This window comes from Zeugodacus cucurbitae, chromosome 2 (genome assembly GCF_028554725.1).
Source record: "Zeugodacus cucurbitae isolate PBARC_wt_2022May chromosome 2, idZeuCucr1.2, whole genome shotgun sequence".
Taxonomy (NCBI): domain Eukaryota; kingdom Metazoa; phylum Arthropoda; class Insecta; order Diptera; family Tephritidae; genus Zeugodacus; species Zeugodacus cucurbitae.
This window is the reverse complement of record NC_071667.1, coordinates 24489087-24512165: the sequence shown is the minus strand read 5'-3', so window position 1 is coordinate 24512165 and position 23079 is coordinate 24489087. Positions and strand designations below refer to the sequence as shown.

General features: G+C 33.1%; 1 protein-coding gene across 6 annotated transcripts in view; it reads right to left on the bottom strand.

Moving 5' to 3' along the window:
• LOC105217791 (uncharacterized) overlaps positions 1–23079 on the bottom strand; it is a 37751-nt gene that overhangs the window by 8081 nt on the left and 6591 nt on the right. The gene's annotated exons all lie outside the window — the stretch shown is intronic.

Below are 23079 nucleotides of genomic sequence, written 5' to 3'. Positions count from 1 at the left end.
TATGGCAAACTATTTTGTCTATCTGTCAACAACTCTTAGTTTATCTATTCAGTGCTGGTTTATATTGTCCATTTAGTCTTACTATCTAGTTTGGTGGACTATGACTGGAGCGAACTCAAGCTTTTAATCAGCCAAGGACTGTGAACTCAGCAGCATTCACAAAAAGTATTTGTGGAATGTATTATGCAACTACAACAACAGGAACTATCACATACTTTTTAATTTATCTCGCGATTTCTAACCTTTGTTTACAATTACTTTTACGACCATGCCTTTTTATTGCATACCGCAATATACGAGGCTTCCAAAGCTTCAATAAATCTTGTTGGGAATTTGAAGTGTCGTAAATCACAGAAAGATCCATCAACTTGGTGGACGCATCACCTTCGCAGAAGTTCAAAAATAAGAAAACACGCTGATCAGCATTGCCGATTGATTCGCTGACACGTACGGAAATTCCAAGTGAAGGGCGTAGGCTATCAATTATCTCTATAACATTACACAAAAAGCACAACTGACACTGCTCATGTTACGTTTAAGAGCCGGAGCCGGAGCCAGAGTTAGAGCTGGCTATGAAATGTGTTTGTGGCGTGTTAATTGCGAACGTATTAGTAGTCTTAAATCTTGCGAAGATACTCCCAAGAGCATAAGATATATGTACGTAAGTATGTAAGTATATATGTATATTTCATTTATATTTAATTGTAGCCAACTGAGACAAATAACAAGCACAATAGTGACATTCGCTGTCAAAGTGTTGCGAAAATTTGACAATTCGTGCATACACTCGGTTGTACTTGTATACACACAGACATTCAAATGTATGTTTCCACATACATATATATGTACATAACGGAAGCACATTGCAATTATTTACGACTATGCACGTATGTGTATAGTAATTGAAACCAACCGTTGGTCCCTAACGGTTTCATGTGTTTTATTCAAAAGATACACTGAACTTGGACTGTCACGGCATGTGTGAAATTTTTAAGGTGTGCAAATGCGTGGCTTGGCATGTCGCGCGGTGCCAAAATGGGTTAGTATGTTACTTTTAGTGATGCCAAAAAAGGTGCAGAAGTTACATTTGCATGCAGTCAAATTTGTATCGACGTTTTAATTGATTTTCTTCAGTCCAATTATGACATGTTTTAAGCACTGCAATTAATTTGCAAATATGACAATGGAGAGGTAGTTAAAAAACAACTAAAAGTTTAGCAAATACTATATGCAACAAGTAAGGAAGGGCTAAGTTCGGGTGTAACCGAACATTTTATACTCGCGCAATTTATTTATTTAACTTTATTAATATTAATTATATAATACACAATTTGACCCACATATTCGTCATAAATTTTTTGTATAAAGTCCATTGAAAGTTGGAAACCCTTATATTAGGTTAGAAGCACCGAGGTCCTCATGTTCGATATATGGGGCCTTGAAAACCTATGGTCCGATTTCGGCGATTTTTAGAATGGGTCTGCCACACTGTAAACGTAGTATTTGTGCAAAGTTCTGTACCGATATCTTCACTAGTGCTTACTTTATATATTGTATAAAGTAAACGATTCAGATCGACTTCAAAGTTCTGGTATATAGGAAGTAGGCGTGGTTGTGAAGCGATTTGGCCTATTTCCACAACATATCATTGGGATGTAAGGGAACTATTACAAACCAAGTTTCAATGAAATCGGTCGAGAAGTTCCTGAGATATGGTTTTTGACCCATAAGTGGGCGATGCCACGCCCATTTCCCATTTTGTAAAAAAATCTGAATGCAGCTTCCATCTGCCATTGCTTATGTGAAATTTAGTGTTTCTGACGTTTTTTCTTAGCGAGTTAACCCACTTTTAGTAACTTTCAACCTAACCTTTGTATGGGAAATGGGCGTGGTTATTATCCGATTTCTTTCATTTTTGGACTGCATTAAGAAGTGGCTAAAAGAAACGACTGCAGAAAGTTTGGTTTATATAGCTTTATTTATTTGCGAGATAAATATAAAAAACCTATTTGAGGGCGGGACGACGCCTACTTCTCCAAAAAAATTACATCCAAATGTGCCCCTCCCCAATGCGATCCTGTGTTCCAAATTGTATTTTAATAACTTTATTTATGGCTTAGTTATGACACTGTATATGTTTTCGGTTTTCGATGTGAAAATTGGTGTTTTCTGAATATTAGAGGGGAACTTAGTTATTATTGCAACTCGATTTATTATTACCAATTTGATTGTGATATTTACAAAATTAATTTAAAATCTTGTAGTAATCTATACAGACATCTTACAGCCATTTACTCACAATAAAGATGTAATTTCGCATGAAATCAAACTAAGGTTGTGAAAAGTTAGACCAGGTCTCTAACGATATTGTGCAAGATATACACCCTACTTCATCTAGATTTTGATGGAATATATAGTGGCAAATCCTTGATCTCGTCTTTTCAAAATCACTTTTTGTTGGACTTACAATAATATAAATTTATAAAACTTACTGTGCCTTTCAGTTATATTCGGTGTTTTTTTGAATTTGATGAAACAGATTGTTACTAGATATATTAATTAACCGACCGACTGTACATTCAAGTACATAATTTAATAATGAATTTTATAATGAATCGTATTTTTCCCTTTATAGCTTATTTTGAGGCAAAAAGTTTAAAGTATGTATGTTAGAAAAAAAGTGTGTATCTCTAACCCAAATACTATGTAAAATATTTGGTATCAACCAAGCATGCTTCCTGACGACGCACGGTGTATAATAAAATATAAAAATTAAAAATGTCTACTTAAAAACCGACTGAACAATTTTAAAACCTTTAATAAATTTTTTCAGTGTATTTCGTACAACCACGAAGTTTATGTAAGTGCTCAGAAAGCTAACACCACAGCAACAAATTAAGCTGACCTTGGCAGGTCATGTCGGGGCGCCACAAGTCAGTTGAAGAGTAGAAACAGTGCAAAAACAAAATCATGCAAACAACAACAAATTAATAGACCCTCGTAAATGTTACATTACATGAAACCAAATGTTCACTACTACTAATGCATTAAAATCAAATGTAAGTAGTTGATGTTGTTGTAAACAAAATGTGTGTTAACTTTATTAAAACACTAATTTACACCATTCTTATAGCTTGCTATTAATTGAAGTAATCGCGCTGGGCCTAATTACCTAAAACCTTAATTCCTACATACATATCTCACCGATGATCGGAGTGTTCATTAATTTGATAACTTAGTTAAGTAGATTATTGTTTTCGATTTTATTATTGTATTTAAGGGTTTAAGCTCTAAGCTTTGGTAGTCATCGGATCGGTAGTTATATTTTCAACAACAATAGCTCAATGTATTGGAATGCTAACAGATAAGTCATTGTAATTATTACCACAATTGCAACAACAATAAACACATACATGTAGCTATCGTAACTTATAATTAGTTAAGATTGGCTACTAATGAGGTATTGTACAATTTTGCAATACTGTTGGCTTCAGTTTATAGTCGGTGGATTATGAGTTTGAATGGTGAGCTAGATGATCCAGGGCACACTTTCCAAATTTTTAAAAAGTTTGCTTCCTCTATAGCAAAAATTTATTAAAAATTAAACTTTACCAAATCCGTTTAGCTTTTTCGATAATTTCAACAGTGATACTTTTACATACATTTGAAAAATTTTATGTAGAATGATCAATCTTAGAAGTCAATTATAAGTTCGAGGTTAGGTTTCATTACTGAAATATTTAGTAATCATCCCATTAATTAATATTTGAAATTGTCATGTAATTGACTAAGTTTGGGTCTGTTCTGAAATCGATCATAATATAAGAACATCGAAGAAGAATAGAAGCTTCGCTTTCTGTAACTTTCTTTACATTATCTCAGCAAAGTCAATGACTGACCGATATTTTTGGTTTCTACTAACATACACCTAGATAGCCAAAATTATTCAATGAAATGTTCGCTCGAAGACATTGTAAGAGAAAACTCAGAAAGAAATTGGCACACCGTACACGACTGCAAATGGCTTTATTACCGCCAAACAAAACGCTACAAGTGCAACAACACAAAATAATGAAGTGAGCAAAATGAGTTAAATTAAAAACTAAACAAACAAAGTAAGTAAAAACAGCCATTAAGACGAAGAAAGGTGAAAAATGACGAAGAAATGAAAGGTGACAGCAAAGCAAATAGAGCGATGCACAAAAAACGACAAAATGAGTGAAAAATCACAACAAAAAATGCAAGTGGCCAAATATAGAGCCAATTAAAAGCGCACAAAAAAAGCTAGAAAAAGAATGCTATTGGTTAAACAACAACAACAAAATCATGAAATATGCAAACCAAAAACCAATGTAGAAATGGTAGGAAGAGCCAAGAAGCGACTAATATTGTCATAAAAATATTTACGCGCACATTAGCTCCAAACAAACAAAGCTAAAGACGCGTCTTAAGCGACACGGTGACAAGTGATAATGATGCGATGGCAATGCCAGCCGTTAGCGGTGACAAACGGGCGGTGGACAAATGACAAAACGTGCGCTAGGTACAAAAAGAAGATACAAAGCACTTACAACAACAACTCCCAGCGGTGTAGTCACTTTCACCGGTTAATGTGAAATATTTCGCCGGTATGTAGGTGTTGTTGTTGATGGGCGCTACTTCAACGACAAGTGAAGTTTGTTGTCTGCTGCTTCTCTTCTTCTCCGTTCCGCTCTTCATGCATTTGCATTGCTCGCTCGCTGTTTGTTTTTGTTTATGCGTATATTTGTATTTGCTATACATACATATAATTGCTTATATGTATATATATGTGTATTTACGCATACACTTCTTGGTTTTACTGTTATTAGTTGAACAAATAGAAATTGTGTCTTCACTTAGTTTTGAATGTGCTTAGGTGCAAATTAGCAGTGCAATATGTCGATACAGATAAACACATGCATACATGCTTACATATCGACATATGTGTACATGCATATATAGCAAAATCATACAAATATTCGGTTATATGATTTCTGTTTATATACATATGTACATATGTATGTATATATTTCATCACACGCATCTGGTTTTGCTTCACTGCGTTCGTTTATAAGGTGGAGTCATCATACGCCCTGTAGCACCAAGCCGTCACTCTCTATTGACAAACATTTGTTGTTGCAGCAAAAAATCTGTTAAGTGTTTCCCTCTTAAAATGGCAAATATGAAGTGAGCGTGGTAATTAAATTGAATTGGCTATTTTATGCATTATTATTGATTTTTTTCCTTTTATTTTTTTAAATTTCACTAAATAATTACATATTTGGAAGGGAAAATGGAAAAAATATTTAAAATAATGTGTCTTTGTTTTTGGGAAAATTTTAGCAAAGTCAAAATTTTTATAGTATGACGCATTGAATTATATACATATAAATAATACAATACATACATATAAATATTTTTATTTTCGAGTTCCTACAAACTAAATTGTTTGGTATTAAACCAATATTTGGTATAAATCTGTAATATGTAGTGTACTTATATCACATATATCCTTTCCTAGGAACTCTAACCGACTACCGACTTTAAAAACAAGCTCATATAAGAATAAAGTTCGATTCGAAAATTATTTTCATATCCACCGACGTATCGACTTTACGCATAGTCAAACCTTGACAGTCGCGAAACGAACAAACAACTTATTTAAATAAAATAAACTAGCATAATCACAAAGAGATATAATATACATAAAGCAAATTATTCTGACGAAATTTAAAAATATTTAAGAAAACATTTGCTTAGTCTTTTGAAATTAATTATGACATTTTTTATTAGATAAAGCTTTAGTTTCTTTGGGTTTAGTAACTAACCCAATACCAGCTACCTACAATAAATTCAAAAAGTAGCACGGAAGCTATGTTGACGATAAGGCTATTCAACTGATTGTTTTTAAGTACCTTGATGAGTTCTTTTACTTTTATTAATAACTGTAGAGTAAGTAGGGAATTTATTCAAAACAACAAACGGTTGAACCAAAAACAAATTTATGGTTACCCTTGTAATCGCTTTATGGGTTTCTCCATTTTTACTCGGATATTATTTCAAGCAATGAGGAAAAAATTGTTGGTCCTCAAATGCTGCTTTGTATTACCATTTTGTTATCCTTATTACCTAATAATTATTCTAAAGGTGTCCACCGAGGAAAATTGCCTAATATTTTTCTAAATTCCCATAAAAGTATTAATCAAAGCTTGTAATACATACATTAATTGCCTTTAGTGTGATCGTCTTTCATCAACTTCGCTTTATGTTGACTGTAATAAATTTTATGTTTCTTTTTCGTTAGTCAACAGTAGCCATCAGTTATTTCTTTGATATTCACGCATCTTCATTAATTTGGAATCTAAATCATTTGCTGTATTTGTTATGGGATTTTCCAGCTTCTTCTTTTCTTTTTGGCTAACTTCAAAGTCTTGGCTTATAGTTTTGACAAACGAGTTGGAGCAGCTTAAATATTTATGTTTATTAATATTGTGTAGTCATTATTGCTTTATTATTGTTTTTACAAAGTTTTATTTCGTTTATGTCACTTCACTAAGTGGGTCACGTTTGAGTCTTTGCTTATAATATTGAATGAATTGCTGTGAGAACAATATCTGCAATAAATCAGTCATAACTGTCATAAGCATACATTAAAAGATTATATCATGACGGATCGTCAACAAAATGAGTTAACAATGGCTTATTAGAAGTGTTAAAGGCAATCAACTTTTTAACCGTCATCATCAAAAGAGAAAAGAGTTGTGTTTATAATTGATTTGATTAAATTCTACATAATATTTGGACGGTCAAAGACTCTTGCTAGACAGTATTTGGAGGGGCCAGCTACGTTACCGATATTTTGGAAACAGTGGCGAATCGAACAAGCAACTGGTATAAGACAAAGAGACTGATGTACGTAAATAAAATAAAATATAATAAATTAAAAGTGACTCAATGATATTTTAGTTATAAACTCAAAACTGACAAAGACAGTGATTGTATATAAGATGATTGTACTCGCATAAAATATATGGACATACTCACATCATACCAGGGGCGAACGCAGGAGAATACATTAGTCACTAACAGCATTGCCGTTTTGATACAATTGTATCTTTATACTCTCGCAACAAATGTTGCTAAAGAGAGTATTATAGTTATGTTCACATAACGGTTGTTTGTAACACCCAAAACTAAACGAGTTAGATATAGGGTTACGTGTACCAAAGTGATCAGGGTGAAAAGTGGAGTTCAAATCCGAATGTCTGTCTGTCCGTCCGTCCGTCTGTGCAAGCTGTAACTTGAGTAAAAATTAAGATATCTTGATGAAACTTGGCACACTTATTTCTTGGCACCATAGGAAGGTTGCTTTCGAAAATGAGCAAAATCGGACCACTACCACGCCCACAAAATGGCGAAAACCGAAAACACATAAAGTGCCATAACTAAGCCATAAATAAAGCTATGGAAATAAAATTTGGTATGAAGGATCGTATTATGAAGGGGCATATTTGGATGTAATTTTTTTGGGGAAGTGGGCGTGGCCCCGCCCCTACTAAGTTTTTTGTACATATCTCGCAAACCAATAGAGCTATATAAACCAAACTTTCTGCAGTCGTTTTTTTTAGCCACTTCCTAATACAGTTCAAAAATGAAAGAAATCGGATCATAACCACACTCACCTCCCATACAAAAGTTAGGTTGAAAATTACTAAAAGTGGGTTAACTCACTAACGAAAAACGTCAGAAACACTAAATTTCACATAAGAAATGGCAGATGGAAGCTGCACTCAGATTTTTTACAAAATGGAAAATGGGCGTGGCGTTGCCCACTTATGGGTAAAAAACCATATCTCAGGAACTACTCGACCGATTTCAATGAAACTTGGTTTGTAATAGTTTCCTTACATCCCAATGATATGTTGTGAAAATTGGCCAAATCGATTCACAACCACGCCTACTTCTTATATAACAGAAGACAATCTGAATCGTTTACTTTACAATATATAATGTAAGTACTAGTGAAGATATCGGTGCAGAACTTTGAACAAATACTATGTTAATAGTGTGAAAATCGCCGAAATAGAACCATAGGTTTTTAAGGCACCATATATCGAACACGAGGACCTCGGTGCTTCTAACCTAATATTATGGTTTCCAACTTTCAATGGACATATTCACATATTCGTCATATATATTGTATAAAATATATATGACGAATATGTGGGTCAAATTGAGTATTATATAATATAAATAAAGTTAAATAAATAAATTGCGAGAGTATAAATTGTTCGGTTACACCCGAACTTAGCCCTTCCTTACTTGTTTTACTTATTTTTACTTTTTTTCTAAATTTTGTGATTTGATACTTTTTTGTTCACAAACGGTCTATTTTGATACTTTTCTGCTGATAGAATTTAATGTTTTGAAATTATGAAAATGTTAAACTAAAAACAAACCTATTGTATCTGGATAGTATTAAAAAGTTGTGGGAATGTAGGCCAATTAAAATACCCAGAAAAATATAAACTGGACAGAGACTTTTTTTTTATTTGCTTCAAAGTAATGAGTTTGCCTTATAACTCTGTGGCTGCTGAACTGGATTTTTTTAGATTTAAGGGGAATTGTGAATCGAAAATGGACTTAAAACATCGAGAGCTGCTTTCCAAAATTGAAAACATTTTGCCAAATAAATGCATAAATCTTGACGTTATTGAGATGCAGGAGACTGTTCGTGTTTTAGAAAAGCAGTGGTCCGCTGATGTAGAAGATCCCGATGATTTCGTTGCTGAATTTAGAATGTTTAAAAGGTTAAAATTCTTTTCTTCAGATTATATTTTCTAACTAAAATTTTGAATATATTTTCAGGAACTGGTTAAATCAAACAATGAGATCGAAAACTTTTTTAGACGCGTTGAATTGTTGCGATGCAAAAATTTTCAAAACAGTGCATCGTTTTTTAAAGATTGGAGCAACAATCCCTATATCTGTCGCTTCAAGTGAACGCTCGTTTTCCTCACTTCGCAGGCTTAAAACATATTTAAGAAATAAAACTGGAGAAGCACGCCTGAACGGAATGGCTCTCTTGTATATCTATAGAGATATAGGCGTGACGGAGGAAGAGATTTTAAATGTTATGGCCCAAAATAAAAGAAGATTAGACTTCAATTTGTGAATAAAATAATGAAACATTGTCTTTTTACCTAAACCCCCCCCCCCCCCCCCAAATTTTTTTCCTGCGTTCGCCACTGCATCATACACACATATACATACCTAGGCAGCACAACGTCATGCAACAGAAGAAGTTGCAAATAATTTGATGACTAATTTTTTTGTAATTAATTCCGAATTTGAATACTTTGACAAAATACAGTTAAGTGCATGAAAGATATGCAATTATTTTGTCACTATGCATACATATGTACATACGTATGTAGTATATGTTGGTAGATGTTTAATGATGCGTCAGACATGCAAAGTGCTGCGATGCGATCGCTATAATGTCGCCATACGACATGTTCAAATGTATGTATGTAGGTGTGATGACAATTATGATTGCATGATGTTAGTGTTTTAAAGACATCACAGTATGTACTCACTCTAATATATATATGTACATATATACTCGATATTTGGACATGTTAAGCAATTTTTAGCACGAAACGTTGAAACGAGAGTGAAAGTTGCTGTAGGATGGATATCAGATTTGCGTGAGATGGTAATTTTAACTCGCATGACATTTATACACTGACATTTTAATAGCGCTCAGCAATTGTTGTATCACCACATACATATACAGATGTGATTATAATCATAATCATTTTTATATCAAAGCAAGATATTATACAATTTTATTATATAATGCTGTAACTGTAACAATGTTAGGGGTTTCGCTAGAGATCATACGCACAGATAATTAATAACATTATACACACTTAAAACTCTCACTGAACTCATCACGTGATCTTCATCAGTTATCTTAGTTTCAAATTGCACAGCAAATAATTTCTGTTGGCAACAATAAGCAACAAATGCATCACCAATTTATCGATTTCTTATAACCAATCGCTTTAAAATGTGCGCCATAGGCAATTTGCTGTTAGACTTGTTTGGCTAAATTAACCCCTGATTTATTACCACTGCAAGAATTTAATATGAAAATATGGACAAAAAGCTAATTTTGCCGATTTATCTGCAGTCCAATAAATCAGCGGGTGGCTAATTTGCTGCTGTTTTAGATTATTGCATTTTTATGATATTTTGTATGATGGTTTTGAACTCCCATATTTGGTCGCTTGTTTATTAAAACCATTTTTTAGCATTTTGTATGGAACTAGATCTCCTTTGCATGACCACCATGGACACGCTTGCAGACGTCCAGACGTTGAACCCAATTTTCGACGGTTTCCAAGCATAAATCGGCCGATACTGCTGCAATTTCACGTTGGATATTCGTACGAAGTTCATCAATCGTCACTTGCTTGGCATAGGCCATAAACTTGACGTAGCCCAACAGAAAATAGACTAACGCAGTCAAATCGCACGACCAAGGCGGCCAACGAAGTCACAGACATAGCGCTCTTAAAGTTGAGGCCACTGACTCCGAATTTTAGTAGTAAATTTTAATAATTTCAACTCGTTGTGGGATATCTTTCTATGATGAAATAGCAAACATTATTGATGAGAAATGTAAAAGGAGCGGGAAACACAATGGTGTCATTTGCTGTCCCTATCGGTCTACTTTTGTCGCATCCCTTTTGAAAAACACTGTGTTATTGATACATTTTTTTGGTTTTTCTCATGATATAGGTAAGATCCCCACTACTCGACTGAGGTACAAATACTGAATGTGAAATAATGGTTGGAGTAAAACGACTCTACGCTAACCATCAGACACAACTATGGTATGTTATACTCTCAAGATGAAGACGTAGACCGGACCTTAAACTCTAACGATTTAATTTGCTCAAAATTTTTATTGAGAGATTTTTGAAAGTCGAAATTCAGAGACAGTGAAGAGATAATACATATAATGTAGCCCATCACATAAACTGCGGTAAATCTGCGCAGCTGAATTATTGAAACCAACCGAATTCAGAGCACCGTCCCAAGACGCATAATTTTTTTTTGTTTAACATATGTATAAGGCCATATTGCATTTCGAAAACGCCCTGCCCTTCAAATAAGATAAAAAATACTTCGCGACGAAGTAAATTAAAAACTTTATATTGACTTTTATGGGTATTTAAAATAAATATTTTTATTTAAACTTAAAATATATCAAATGCACAAAATCTGAAAAACTCTTGAAGGTCCACCTTAGGCATTTTAGCGCCTTACCCTACAATAAAAACAAATAGTCAAAATTAAGTGCCCTCTAACTATATATTCTTTTAACTAACAAATTCAAATTCATTGTTCAAATTTATCACACTTTTAACTGCTGAAGGCAATTAATTAAGAAATCAAATTCGCCAATAAAACTAAGTATTCGCCGCACAGTGATTGGAAACCAAAAAACTTGTGAAGGACAAATGCCATAAGGTGAAAATGAGTGAGATCGCTATCGCCATCAACGCACGCATGTCAATTAGAGTATTTAGAAATACACTCATATACCTGTTTAGGTATAGAGATGGATAAGCAAATTGCATATGGGCCAGTTTAGTCAAACGCCGAAAATGCGTAAATTTAAATGTTTTGATTAAATCAGTGAGATGAAATCGACACCGCTTTATTTTCTCATTGGGTAATAGGCAGTTAAAACATTTCAAAATAGTATACTAGTATAGGAGACTACGTGTAGTGAATGCGTATTAGGGTGTGCTTGATTATTCATTTTGATATTTTTATACTCTCGCAACCTGTTGCACAGAGTATCATAGTTTTGTTCACATAACGGTTGTTTGTGTCACCAAGAAATATAAGAGTTAGATATGGGGTTATATATACATAAATGATCAGGATGACGAGTAGATTTGAAATCCGGATGTCTGTCCGTCCGTCTGTCCGTCTGTCCGTGCAAGCGATAACTTGAGTAAAAATTAAGATATCTTAATGAAACTTGGAACACATGTTCCTTGGCACCCTGAGGAGGTTGCTTTCGAAAATGGGCAAAATCGGTCCACTGCCACGCCCACAAAATGGAGGAAACTGAAAACCTATACAGTGTCATAACTAAGCCATAAATAAAGTTATGAAAATGAAATTTGGAACATAGGATCCCATTAGGGAGGGGCACATTTGGATGTAATTTTTTTGGAAAAGTGGGCGTGACCCCGCCCCCAAATAGGTTTTTTGTATATAACTCGCAAACCAATAAAGCTATATAAGCCAAACTTTCTGCAGTCGTTTCTTTTAGCCATTTCCTTATACAGTCCAAAAATGAAAGAAATCGGATAATAATCGTCAGAAACACCAAATTTTATATAAGAAAAGGCAGAAGAAAGCTGCACTGAGATTTTTTTACAAAATGGAAAATGGGCGTGGCGTCGCCCACTTATGGGTCAAAAACCATATCTCAAGAACTATTCGACCGATTTCAATGAAATTCGGTACATAACACTTTCTTGACACCCTGATGACACGGGTGGAATATGGGCGAAATCGGTTCACAACTACGTCTACTTCCCATATAACCCAATTTTGAATTCCATCTGATTCGTTCACTTTATAATGTATTCATAAGGAACCAATGAAGCTAGCGGAATAAAACTTTACACAAATACTGTATTTGAGCTGTGACATCACTTGTGGAAAAATTGTCAAAATCGAACCATGACTTTTCAAGGCCCCTGATATCAGACATGAAGAACTCAGTGCCCAAGGTTAATTTTTCACCGAAAATATAGGTAAATCCCTCAGATATTTTAATGTAATTCATTCCCTCTGAATTTTTTTCTTATAACAGTTTCTCTCTGTTCCTGAAATGGTAAAAATTGGGTCATAACTTCCCCCAGATCCCATATACCTAATTATAAGTAATATTAAATTAAGTGAGCGTATAGTCTTCGATACGTTGTATCTTGGTGGTGAAAACGAGTGAAATCGGTTTAGGAATTACCTCAGTCCCCATATACTATTTATGATGATTTTCGTTATTCTATTGAACTTTATGCCGAATATATGGGTCGAATTGTGTTGTCTTTATAAAATTACATCAATAAATTGCGAGAGTATAAAATGTTCGGTTACACCCGAACTTAGCCCTTCCTTACTTGTTAAATTTGTTGTAATGACGTCGAAGTCAAAGCAGATATGGAAGCAGTAAATCAGATTTTCAGTGATCGTCAACTGATAGCTAATTGAAGTTGTTGACTTACTACTCTCCCAGAAAACTAATAGTAGGTTCAGATAAATTTGATTAAGCCGTAATGCTCATGCATTATGTGTGAAAGAGAAATTTTGATAATTAGTCTTAAAGTGACGTTTGTGTGTAGAAGGTAACAAAAAACATTTGGACCTATACTTTTAGAGCTTAACCCATATTTCTAAAAAAAGCCAAGTCTTCAAAATTTTCTACTTAAAAGATGAAAAAACGGGTTAGAATTAATATGGTAAAGGCTTCGAATTCACCCGTTAGCAGCCCAAGCTGAGTAACGGGACTGATCTCCGCAATGTAAGTCATGAAATTGTGATATCAAGAACTCCTCAGTATGGATCAAAAGGGTCTCTCTCATGTATCGTTGAAGCGAGAATACGATATAGATTATCAGCATATTTATACACAAGGGATCTGAAAATCATCTTTAAATATACCATTTATGTACCCGGAAGCTTGGTCCAAACAACTTGTACTAGTTAACCAGTATTAAAATATTAAAATGCCAGTATATTACTGCTAAATTTATGAATATAATTTCAATATTTGTTGATAACTTCCAATATTACCATATTTATTGTCCCCATTATTAGCCAAGTATTTAAAAATTTCCCACCGCAAAGGTATATAATTTGATTTGTCATCCCAAAATATTGTTTATAGCCATGCAAATGAGCGTAAAAAACTCAAAGTAAACGAACATCAATCATTTACATATAAATATATAATTTCATACATACTTTTTTGTGCATATTAGGCGATAAAAGACAACAAAGTGATGAACAAAGCAACTACGAACGAAGCAAAACACAGTTAGTTACATTGAAAACCATCGGTTTATTTTTCTTTTTCTTTACTCTTTCGTCTTAGTTTGTAGTATTTCAGTTTAGTTTTTATTTTCTTAATTAATTTATTTGTTTTTCTTTCATATCTCGGTGTTCTTACCATTGCTTGGTGTTAGCATTGTGCTGTTTAGTCGAGTTAATTGAATATTGCGTATACGCCATGGCGAATGCATTGTTCTGCACATTCCTGCATATTTATCCGAATATGCTTGTAGGTTTCTTTCATGTAGGAAGATCAAAGCATATGTTTTGTTTGAGTAACTTTATTGAAATGCAAATGAATCACCATGTGATCTTACAATGTGTTATTTGTATTATATTTGTTTGAATAATTTCATTCAATATTTCATTCAAAAATACGAATGATATCGAGTTAGACCAAAATCAATAACTTCTGAAACAAAAGTACAATTAGTACATTGATGATGAGTTATTATTGCCATAGCCTCGACAATCGATTGAAGTATTATCTTACTTACACGGCTTAGTTAGCTCAATAAGAAACCGTTTTATCGTATAAAATTTACCTCTAAAAGATCAAGAACCTATTGTAAAACTATTTAAGGATTTAATACTCATTATGAGATCTACATTGGAAATAGACAGACCCCAACAAGAATAGCTTAGTAACCAAAAGGGTGGAACATTCGAGATAGTATTATTTTCTAAATAAATATGAGCCAAAGTGAGTTATTTCATTTCACATACCAAAAGAAACTTATTAAATCGGTAACTATAGATTTAAACTTCTCAGACAAACTCATGCTGTAAAGTGCACCTTTGAAACTGCAACAGTGTTAAATGTCAGTCTTTCCTTAACGTATGATCGTTATTTAGCCAAAAAAGTGCATGTCTATAAATATATTAGTATAATTATGACAACAGAATTATTACTTCCCTTAATAACACACATTTCCTTATTGCTTAAAGCAAAATTAATTTCAGCATGGAACACCTGTATGCATATTCAACTAATTAAGAATTTTTTAACAGCCAAAATCATCATCATTACTGCTTACAAAGGCGCCAAGCGAGTGTTCATTATTTTTTACGGCGCCTCAATTTTATAACTCAGTTTAACACCAACTATCTTATTTTGTATTTAAGTATTTAAACTATAAATATACACATATTCAAAGTCTAAAGTCTGAGCATAAAATTTTATCTTTAACACACTTAATTTTAAAGTAACAATTAAACATTCATAAAAATTACACTTGTTTGCTACTGTTTGTCGTTTATTGGTGTGATGCTTTTATTTAAAAACTAGCTTCAACAGCAACAAGCAATAGCGTTTCTTAACAATTGCTACTTTACGATATGTTCAGAAAACGAATTATTTTGAAGTAGTAGGACTCCAAAAAATCATATAAGGTGACGAGACAGGTATAAAAAAAGATTCTCTCAATCTTATCGAGACTTTTTAAAGGCTTATTGGTGTCAATTATTGATGAAAAGAAGTTAAATCAGCTACATTCTACAATGATCTCTGTTTCTTTTGGCATTTCGCGGTCTCTCTTAAACAAGTGGTGCCGGTCATTATTTAATATCATGGGGTTTAATGGACAATTCGTTGGTAAAATGCTTCGAACAGAACGTTGGAGAATAGGTACTATTGATTAAATAATCTCAATAAGATAGATGATCACTAAAGCACATCACAATAAGAGGAGATTTATAGAAAATTCACCAAATGAGGAAGAAACTGACAATCTAGTTATTAAAATAAAAATCAAAAACGAAAACGAAAACCAGAGTAAGTGGTTCTAGTTTTGAACGCAAAAGTCCAATATGCATACATATGTTGTAAGAAACCATTAATCATTTCTTGAGCACTTTGTTCTCAAATATATTAAGTATTCAACCACATGAACTTATTAAGGTCAAATTTGAAGATCGACAAGTATGTACGTAAGTTTCAATAACAAAAAAAAATATTTCCAACTGAAGTAATACTTCATTTGCTGTGAAACATTTGGAATTTCTTAATAGACCATGTTTGCCTCAATCCGTTTATTTCTAATTGTGACATGGTTAAAGTTACTAACTTGTATGATATTCACCACTTTTCAAGTTCAACTGCTCGTTAAGTAATTGTGTTGCAGATTCTGCCATGTCGCACTTTGAGCACTAATTTTATATAAGCATGTACATATGTTTAAATGGGTAGTAGTATATATACTGCCTGCCTTGCTGGAAAAAGCGAATTGAAATGTATGTATATCCCAATGACATTTTGAAAAAAAGGAACGATATAAATGTATAAAGTTTTATATAGGGGGCATTCTCTGGAAAAAAAAGCCACTTGAAAAAAAAGAGAATGCCCCATAGATCAAAGGATAAACTAAAACTGGTTAATATTCTCAGTCAGAGCATTCTGCCAAATTCATTATTTGAAGCAAATATAGCAAAAGAAATGAGTTTATCACTGTCATTTCGTAACATTATAGAAAGTATATGGGATGTAAATTTATAACTCCAAAGAGTTTTTCATGTTATATTTTTGAATTATTTCTATGAAAAAAAAAGAAGTGTGCAAGCTATGCACTGAATCAAAAATAAACCAATTCTATTCAAGTGGATGTTCCTACTGGGTAAGTGCGTATAGTAGATAATTTAAGGAGACTCAAGAATTACTGAGAGCAATAAAATTACCACGCTATCAAACAAAATGAAACATTTTAATGTATTTAATAACAACAAAACTGAAGCAAATGCCTTGAATTAGATAAAATACTCACTCGACGCAAACGCTCTTAGTTTTCGCTCGCGTATGTATGTACATATGTCTATGTTGACTGCTAGATGGCTTGAATTTAGCGCGCTAATTTCCACCGGTTCACCTTAACTTGCTTGCCTGAGGCAGTTGCTTTTTTCTTGTTGTTCAGTTTTTTTTTTAATATTGCAACAAAAATCTACTTTAATTAAATTATTAAAAAATATGTTTAGCAAGTCTAAAATGTGCACCCGAGTTCAAGGCGTCAGATCGTGCTTGCAATCTCGCTCTCGCAATTAGCTTTTATGGGTTTCTATATACAAGTTTCTGAGCACATACAAATTTATGCATGTTAAAAGCATAAATGGACTTTGCTTTAAAGTTATCATTATCTCTCGAGCATAGGTATAAGAATGTAATTTTTTTGTAAAACTCAATTAATAGGAAATGATTTTTACCCGCACAGATTGAATTTATTGATAAAAGGTGATTAAGCTATGCATGGAACTTTCGAATAAACCAATTGTAGTGTGAATTAATCTAAAGTCAACTATAAACGAGCGCACCCATTGAAAGGATGAAATCGTGTATTAACTATTGTGCTTTTTATGCTTTCATCAGTTATGTATGTAAAAGTGAACTATGTGCTTACAGATGTAAACTTGTATTTCTTATAAAGGTGAATGAAGATGCGAATGTCTTCATAGCGATTTCCAGGTATTCGAATTCGCATCCATTTCACTTTCTGTACTGCCCATTTATATACTTATGTACATACAAATTCATTCAGAAATGCTTAAGCCAACGCGATTACAACAACATGATTACTTGGCAATTCCCAAATGAATTTAGCATACAGAGCTAAATAAAATATACTCATAAGCTTTATATAAATGGCTTTAGTCAGCATTAACGGGCCTATACACGTTTATATGTATATAAGTATAAGTCACACTGCAAGAGATATCCATTTCGAAACAGTTGTCTTGTGTACATATATTTTATTTTCGGTCGGATTCGTCACACTTCGCCCAACTTTATGGATTAGGGTCATAATATGGGAGCATCGGTAAGCTTTTGCTGCCCACTCGCTCACCGAATTTTCGCAGCATCATTAGTCAGTTCACCAAAGGCGGTAATTTACAAAATTTAACAACAACAAAGTGTACGTACTTTTTGAATTATTATCTTGAATGGCATTTCCTTTGTCCCTTTCTGTTACATTCATTGCTGAAGATGCTACGCTGCTCGAGCAACAAAACACTCCATTATTAGCGCATACAAAAGTGGTGAGTAAAAAATGCGGAAAATATGGACAACTCGAGGTAAATTGGTTTAAAATGAAACACTTTTGTGTTTATTGTTTGTTTATTTATATTTTTTACTTTTTGTGTTTTGAATATTTTTATGATGAATTGCAGTTTTATGGTACAACAAAAAGGGGCCACACGTTATAAAAAAGCACAAAGCACGTCACTTGAAAGGTTTGTGTAAAAATATAAAAATAATAGACAGCAAGCCACAAAATAATACTTTGACATGCTTTTTAATAAATAACAAATATGTTATCTAAAAGTTTGAGCATAGACGAGGTCTAACTTTCCAATGAGTATTAGAAAATATTTACTATCAGTAGTCAATCACATTCTTGTATTTGCTACCACTTGGTTGTTCTTAATGTCGAACTTCGGCTGTGGCAAAATCATAAATAAAATAAAAAGAGCTTCCTAGAAGGACTCTTACCTCAGTGGTTAAGCATGAAGGCAGATTTAATTACATTTCATGTGAATTGTTTAAAACGATTGGCATTTTATATTTGTATATTTTTGTATACATTTTCGGATACAGTATTTTATAAATGAGGGATCAATTCAATAGCCATAAGGGCATATGTATTTATTTACCAAAGCGGGGCTAAAAATGATACCTTGTTGGATGACAATAATAGCATTCAAATTGTTTATCTCAAAAATAATGGAATTAAACCAACGTGAATATTACTCTGATTCTTTAGAATAGTTCCAAGAATCGGAGAAACGACACATACTATGAAAAAAGGATTTAGTGAAATTGAAGAATTTACGTACATTATCGTTATGGTTCCAGGGTTAAATAATCTTATGAGCAAAATAGTTACCGCTAGTATAGGTTTTTGAAGAGATTTTGACTGCGGTTGTTTCCAAAAAATTAAAACAAGAATTATAATTACAGTATACTCTCGAAAAGTAAATCGATTGGTATTTTGAGTAATTTACTTTTTCGAATAATTTACTTTTCCAAATATATACATAAATTATCTGTTTTTATAATATTAAATGCGTTTTTATTCATTCATTTATTTGCTTCAATTAAACATATGGATTTACATGAAAAACGTACAGAGGTAGTCAAAATTATTTACACATCGGATGTTTTTTTACAAGTTTCACACAAAAAGCTTTCGCTTGTTGTTGTTGTTGTCGCAGGGTAACAAAATGCTATGTTGTTGTAAACCTTGATCTATTCCCGAGCGAATGAAGTCAGTTTGGCTAGAATTGCTAGAACTATGGCGGAGAAATACGCAAATGAACTTAGGACTCGCAGTAGTCAAAAGCATTTACACACATTTTTTTTGCGTCAAAAGTATTTACACACGGCGATTTAGCCTTTATCCTTGGATTTGGTTTAAACAAGAGTAGTAGTTGGATCCTATTGCAATCATAACAACCTAACTCAGCCTTAAAATATAAAAATTGATAAATAAAATGTCGAAAACAAAGGAATTATCGATTATAACTAGATTGGAGACTGTAACTAAGTTTAAGACTCGGGTTTCGACTTCGGAGTTAGTAAATCTTTATAGTATTTAAAGGAATACTGTTTATAATGTTATTACCCTGCGACAACAACAACAACAAGCGAAAGCTTTTTGAGTGAAACTTGTAAAAAAACGTCCGATGTGTAAATAATTTTGACTACCTCTGTATTTACATTTACATACATACATATGTATTTACTATGAAGAGAAAAAATCTTGAATATTCTTTTGTTTTTTTTTTTTCTTTTGCAATATATTTTCAGACCATTTTTGTACGACAATTCAAAAAGTCTGACACCTGCTTGCTTCGTTTGGAAATTTTTATCACACTCTCTGAAAAGTAAATTAAAAAATTTACTTTTTCGAGGTGCATGTGTAATCTTAAAGGTGACTTTTCGAGAGTATACTGTATATTGTATGTAGAACAGCAGCCGGGGTTTAAAGGCAAAAATTTAAAAATCTAAGTTTTACACTATCTTCTCCAAGTAACCACTTAAAGGAACACTTTTATGGCAATTTTTAACTTCGCAGGTTGTGAACTATCACTATAAATCAACACCTTCTCATACATCTCGGCAAACTTTATTATTACCGGTGTTTACAAAAGAGCAACAGCACAGATTTCAATGAATTATTGTAACACATTTGTTGCAGCCACTTGTTTCTTTGTTGTAAATAATTTTATTCACACGCGAAATACAACAATTATTAAGTCGATTAGCGACTGCTGTGCGGCTGCGCCTTCAGTGCCGCTAAAAAGCGCTCACTCTTGGCTAGTTATGTGCTCGCCCAGAGACTGCGGTTGAACTTGACCGATTTCATATTGATTTTCTATTTGTCGATTCACACTCATATGTACATATGTATGTATGTTTGTATAGGCAAATGCATATTTATCAATAGAAATTTCGTTTTCGTTTCAGTTCGGTTCGGTTTCGAGATTTATGCTTTGTGTTACAAATCTTTTGTGTACGACAACAAGCATTTAGCAAAGGTGTGGTCGTGATCTCTTTAATTTACATATCATTTTGATTTTATGTACACAAATTGGTGAAAGTATTTTTTATTTGTTATTGTGCGATTTCGGTAAGCTTGGATTGTACTGGTATTTGAGATGCTAACAAATGCTGTATGCGGAGATAATTATTTAATTTAGGTGAGCTTAAGTGCGCATCTTGATATTATCGGATAAATGGTAGACCCTGCTATAGCTGTCGATGTCTTTGATGGCATTCGAAATTATTGAATTAAAACCTTTGGCCACATGGGACACCACAGAGTTATCTTGCTTTCATGTTTGATACTTAGATAGCGACAACGTTGTATAGGAAATGAGCTGAAATCGTCATAATTTCTCTCTAATATTATCTTATCTGGACTAACCTATATTGAAGTGGTAGCAGTAGAGATCCAGAATTACAAGGCGGTCTGGGTATCAGGAACTAAGCAAATTTCGATTTTGGTTGAGCAGTTGTTTTTTATACAATAGCAAATTAAATCTGTATGTCTATATATGTATATCCTTTCTAAATTAAACATTTATACAACAAAAGAAAATATTAACGACCGTCGGTTTTACCCGAAGAGTGACGAACAATTACTCATACAAGTGTTTGCAGCGAAAAGCTAACTGGTTTGCAATAAATAAATAACAACAATAACAAAACTAACTATCATAGCAACAACAAATAGCTGCACTAAAACTGCTGGAATAATTGTTCGCCAACCCGGTTATGGTTCAACACCGAGCCAGAGCCGAATGAAATCTTAGCAGCGTGCAGAATTCAGTTTAATCGATATGCATTCGTTTGAAAGTTTAATGCTGAACGGCACGCGGCCAAAGTAAAACTTTAAAAATATTGAAAAATAAAAAATTATAATAACAAGTTAGGGTAACAACCCCATCGCATATCAGCTCTCTTTATGCAAACAACAAAAACTATATGTATTGAAATAAATTTTACTATCCCATTCTGGCATTTACAAATATACAGACATATACATATATTTTGATGAATAAGTAATATCGACTCCAAAATACAAAAAAGATATAATTAATTATTTAAGGTATCGCCTTCCAACAATGCCTATCAAAAGCTAATAAAATTCCATATTGAAAATGGTTGCTAGTGATTTCGTAATTATTTTTGAGTGTTAATCACTTTGTTTATCAATTTTAGATTATTTAAAAATATGCTTATTAATTACAAAATCCAAAATTATGGATAATGAAACATTTTCAAAATCAAATTAAATTGGATAAAAATAATGGATTGTTAAGAAAATTGCTTTTCATGGTTGATTTGAACTAATAAAATTTTAAAGTGCGTACCGAATATAATTATTTATTTTTTTGAAAATTGTAATATTTTGTATATATATTAAGAAGAATTAGTCAAACCAAATTGACCTATGTATGTATGGATATATGCAATAACTTAAAAATGTAAGCCTACAGTTCGAGATTTTGAAACTAAATATATTATATTATCAACACCACTCTAATGTTTGCTTATAGTTTACTACACCTCTCGGACTCCTTGCTAACAATAGAAAATATTTTAGGTAATAAGATTTAAAGAAAAATGGAAGTCCTACCTTCATATATTAATCTTAACAAAATTTTACAAAAAATCTTAATGATCACACTTTTGGAAAATTAAACTCGTATTAGCAACCTTTCACCGACCATTATCATGATACTCTGATAAGATAAAGACTTTCACAATGCAAGTTTGATAGTACATGACATAACGTCTCCATCATTATTTGATGTGACGAAGAAACAATAATATTTAAGACAAACTAAAAGAATATGCTAATAGAAATCAGTCATTAGTTACACCATAACTAATTTATGTAACTCTATATGTTTTCACATATTGCACATGTACATATATGCATATTACGACTCATGCCATTACCACATCAAGGCTTCATTTCAAGTAGAATACTGGCAGCATAAAAACGCGTCGGTCCAACGATCAACAACTGATTACAGCATTAACCAATAACCATCAAGCGATTACGGCTAAAAGCGCAGTGCAAACAAAACAACCAAACAAATGAGACCGTCTAAAATATCGTAAGAGTATTCGAATAAGTTTGGCAACCACAACGACTGCATAAAGACGCTACTGAATACGCTCAAAACCAGACGGTGTCACTTATCACAACTGAGGAACAAGAGGGATTCACTCTTCGCCTGTTCTCAGTAAGCGCTTTAATTCGCTGCGTTCATTGGAGCTAGTTAAGTGCATTGCGGTAAGTTACCGTTGCACGGCCTAAACTAGGCAGACGCAAATTGGCGGTCGCTTGCGGCTTGAATGACTGTTCGCCCGCCCCTGTATCACTTCCAAATGTCTCTGTCAAACGGTGG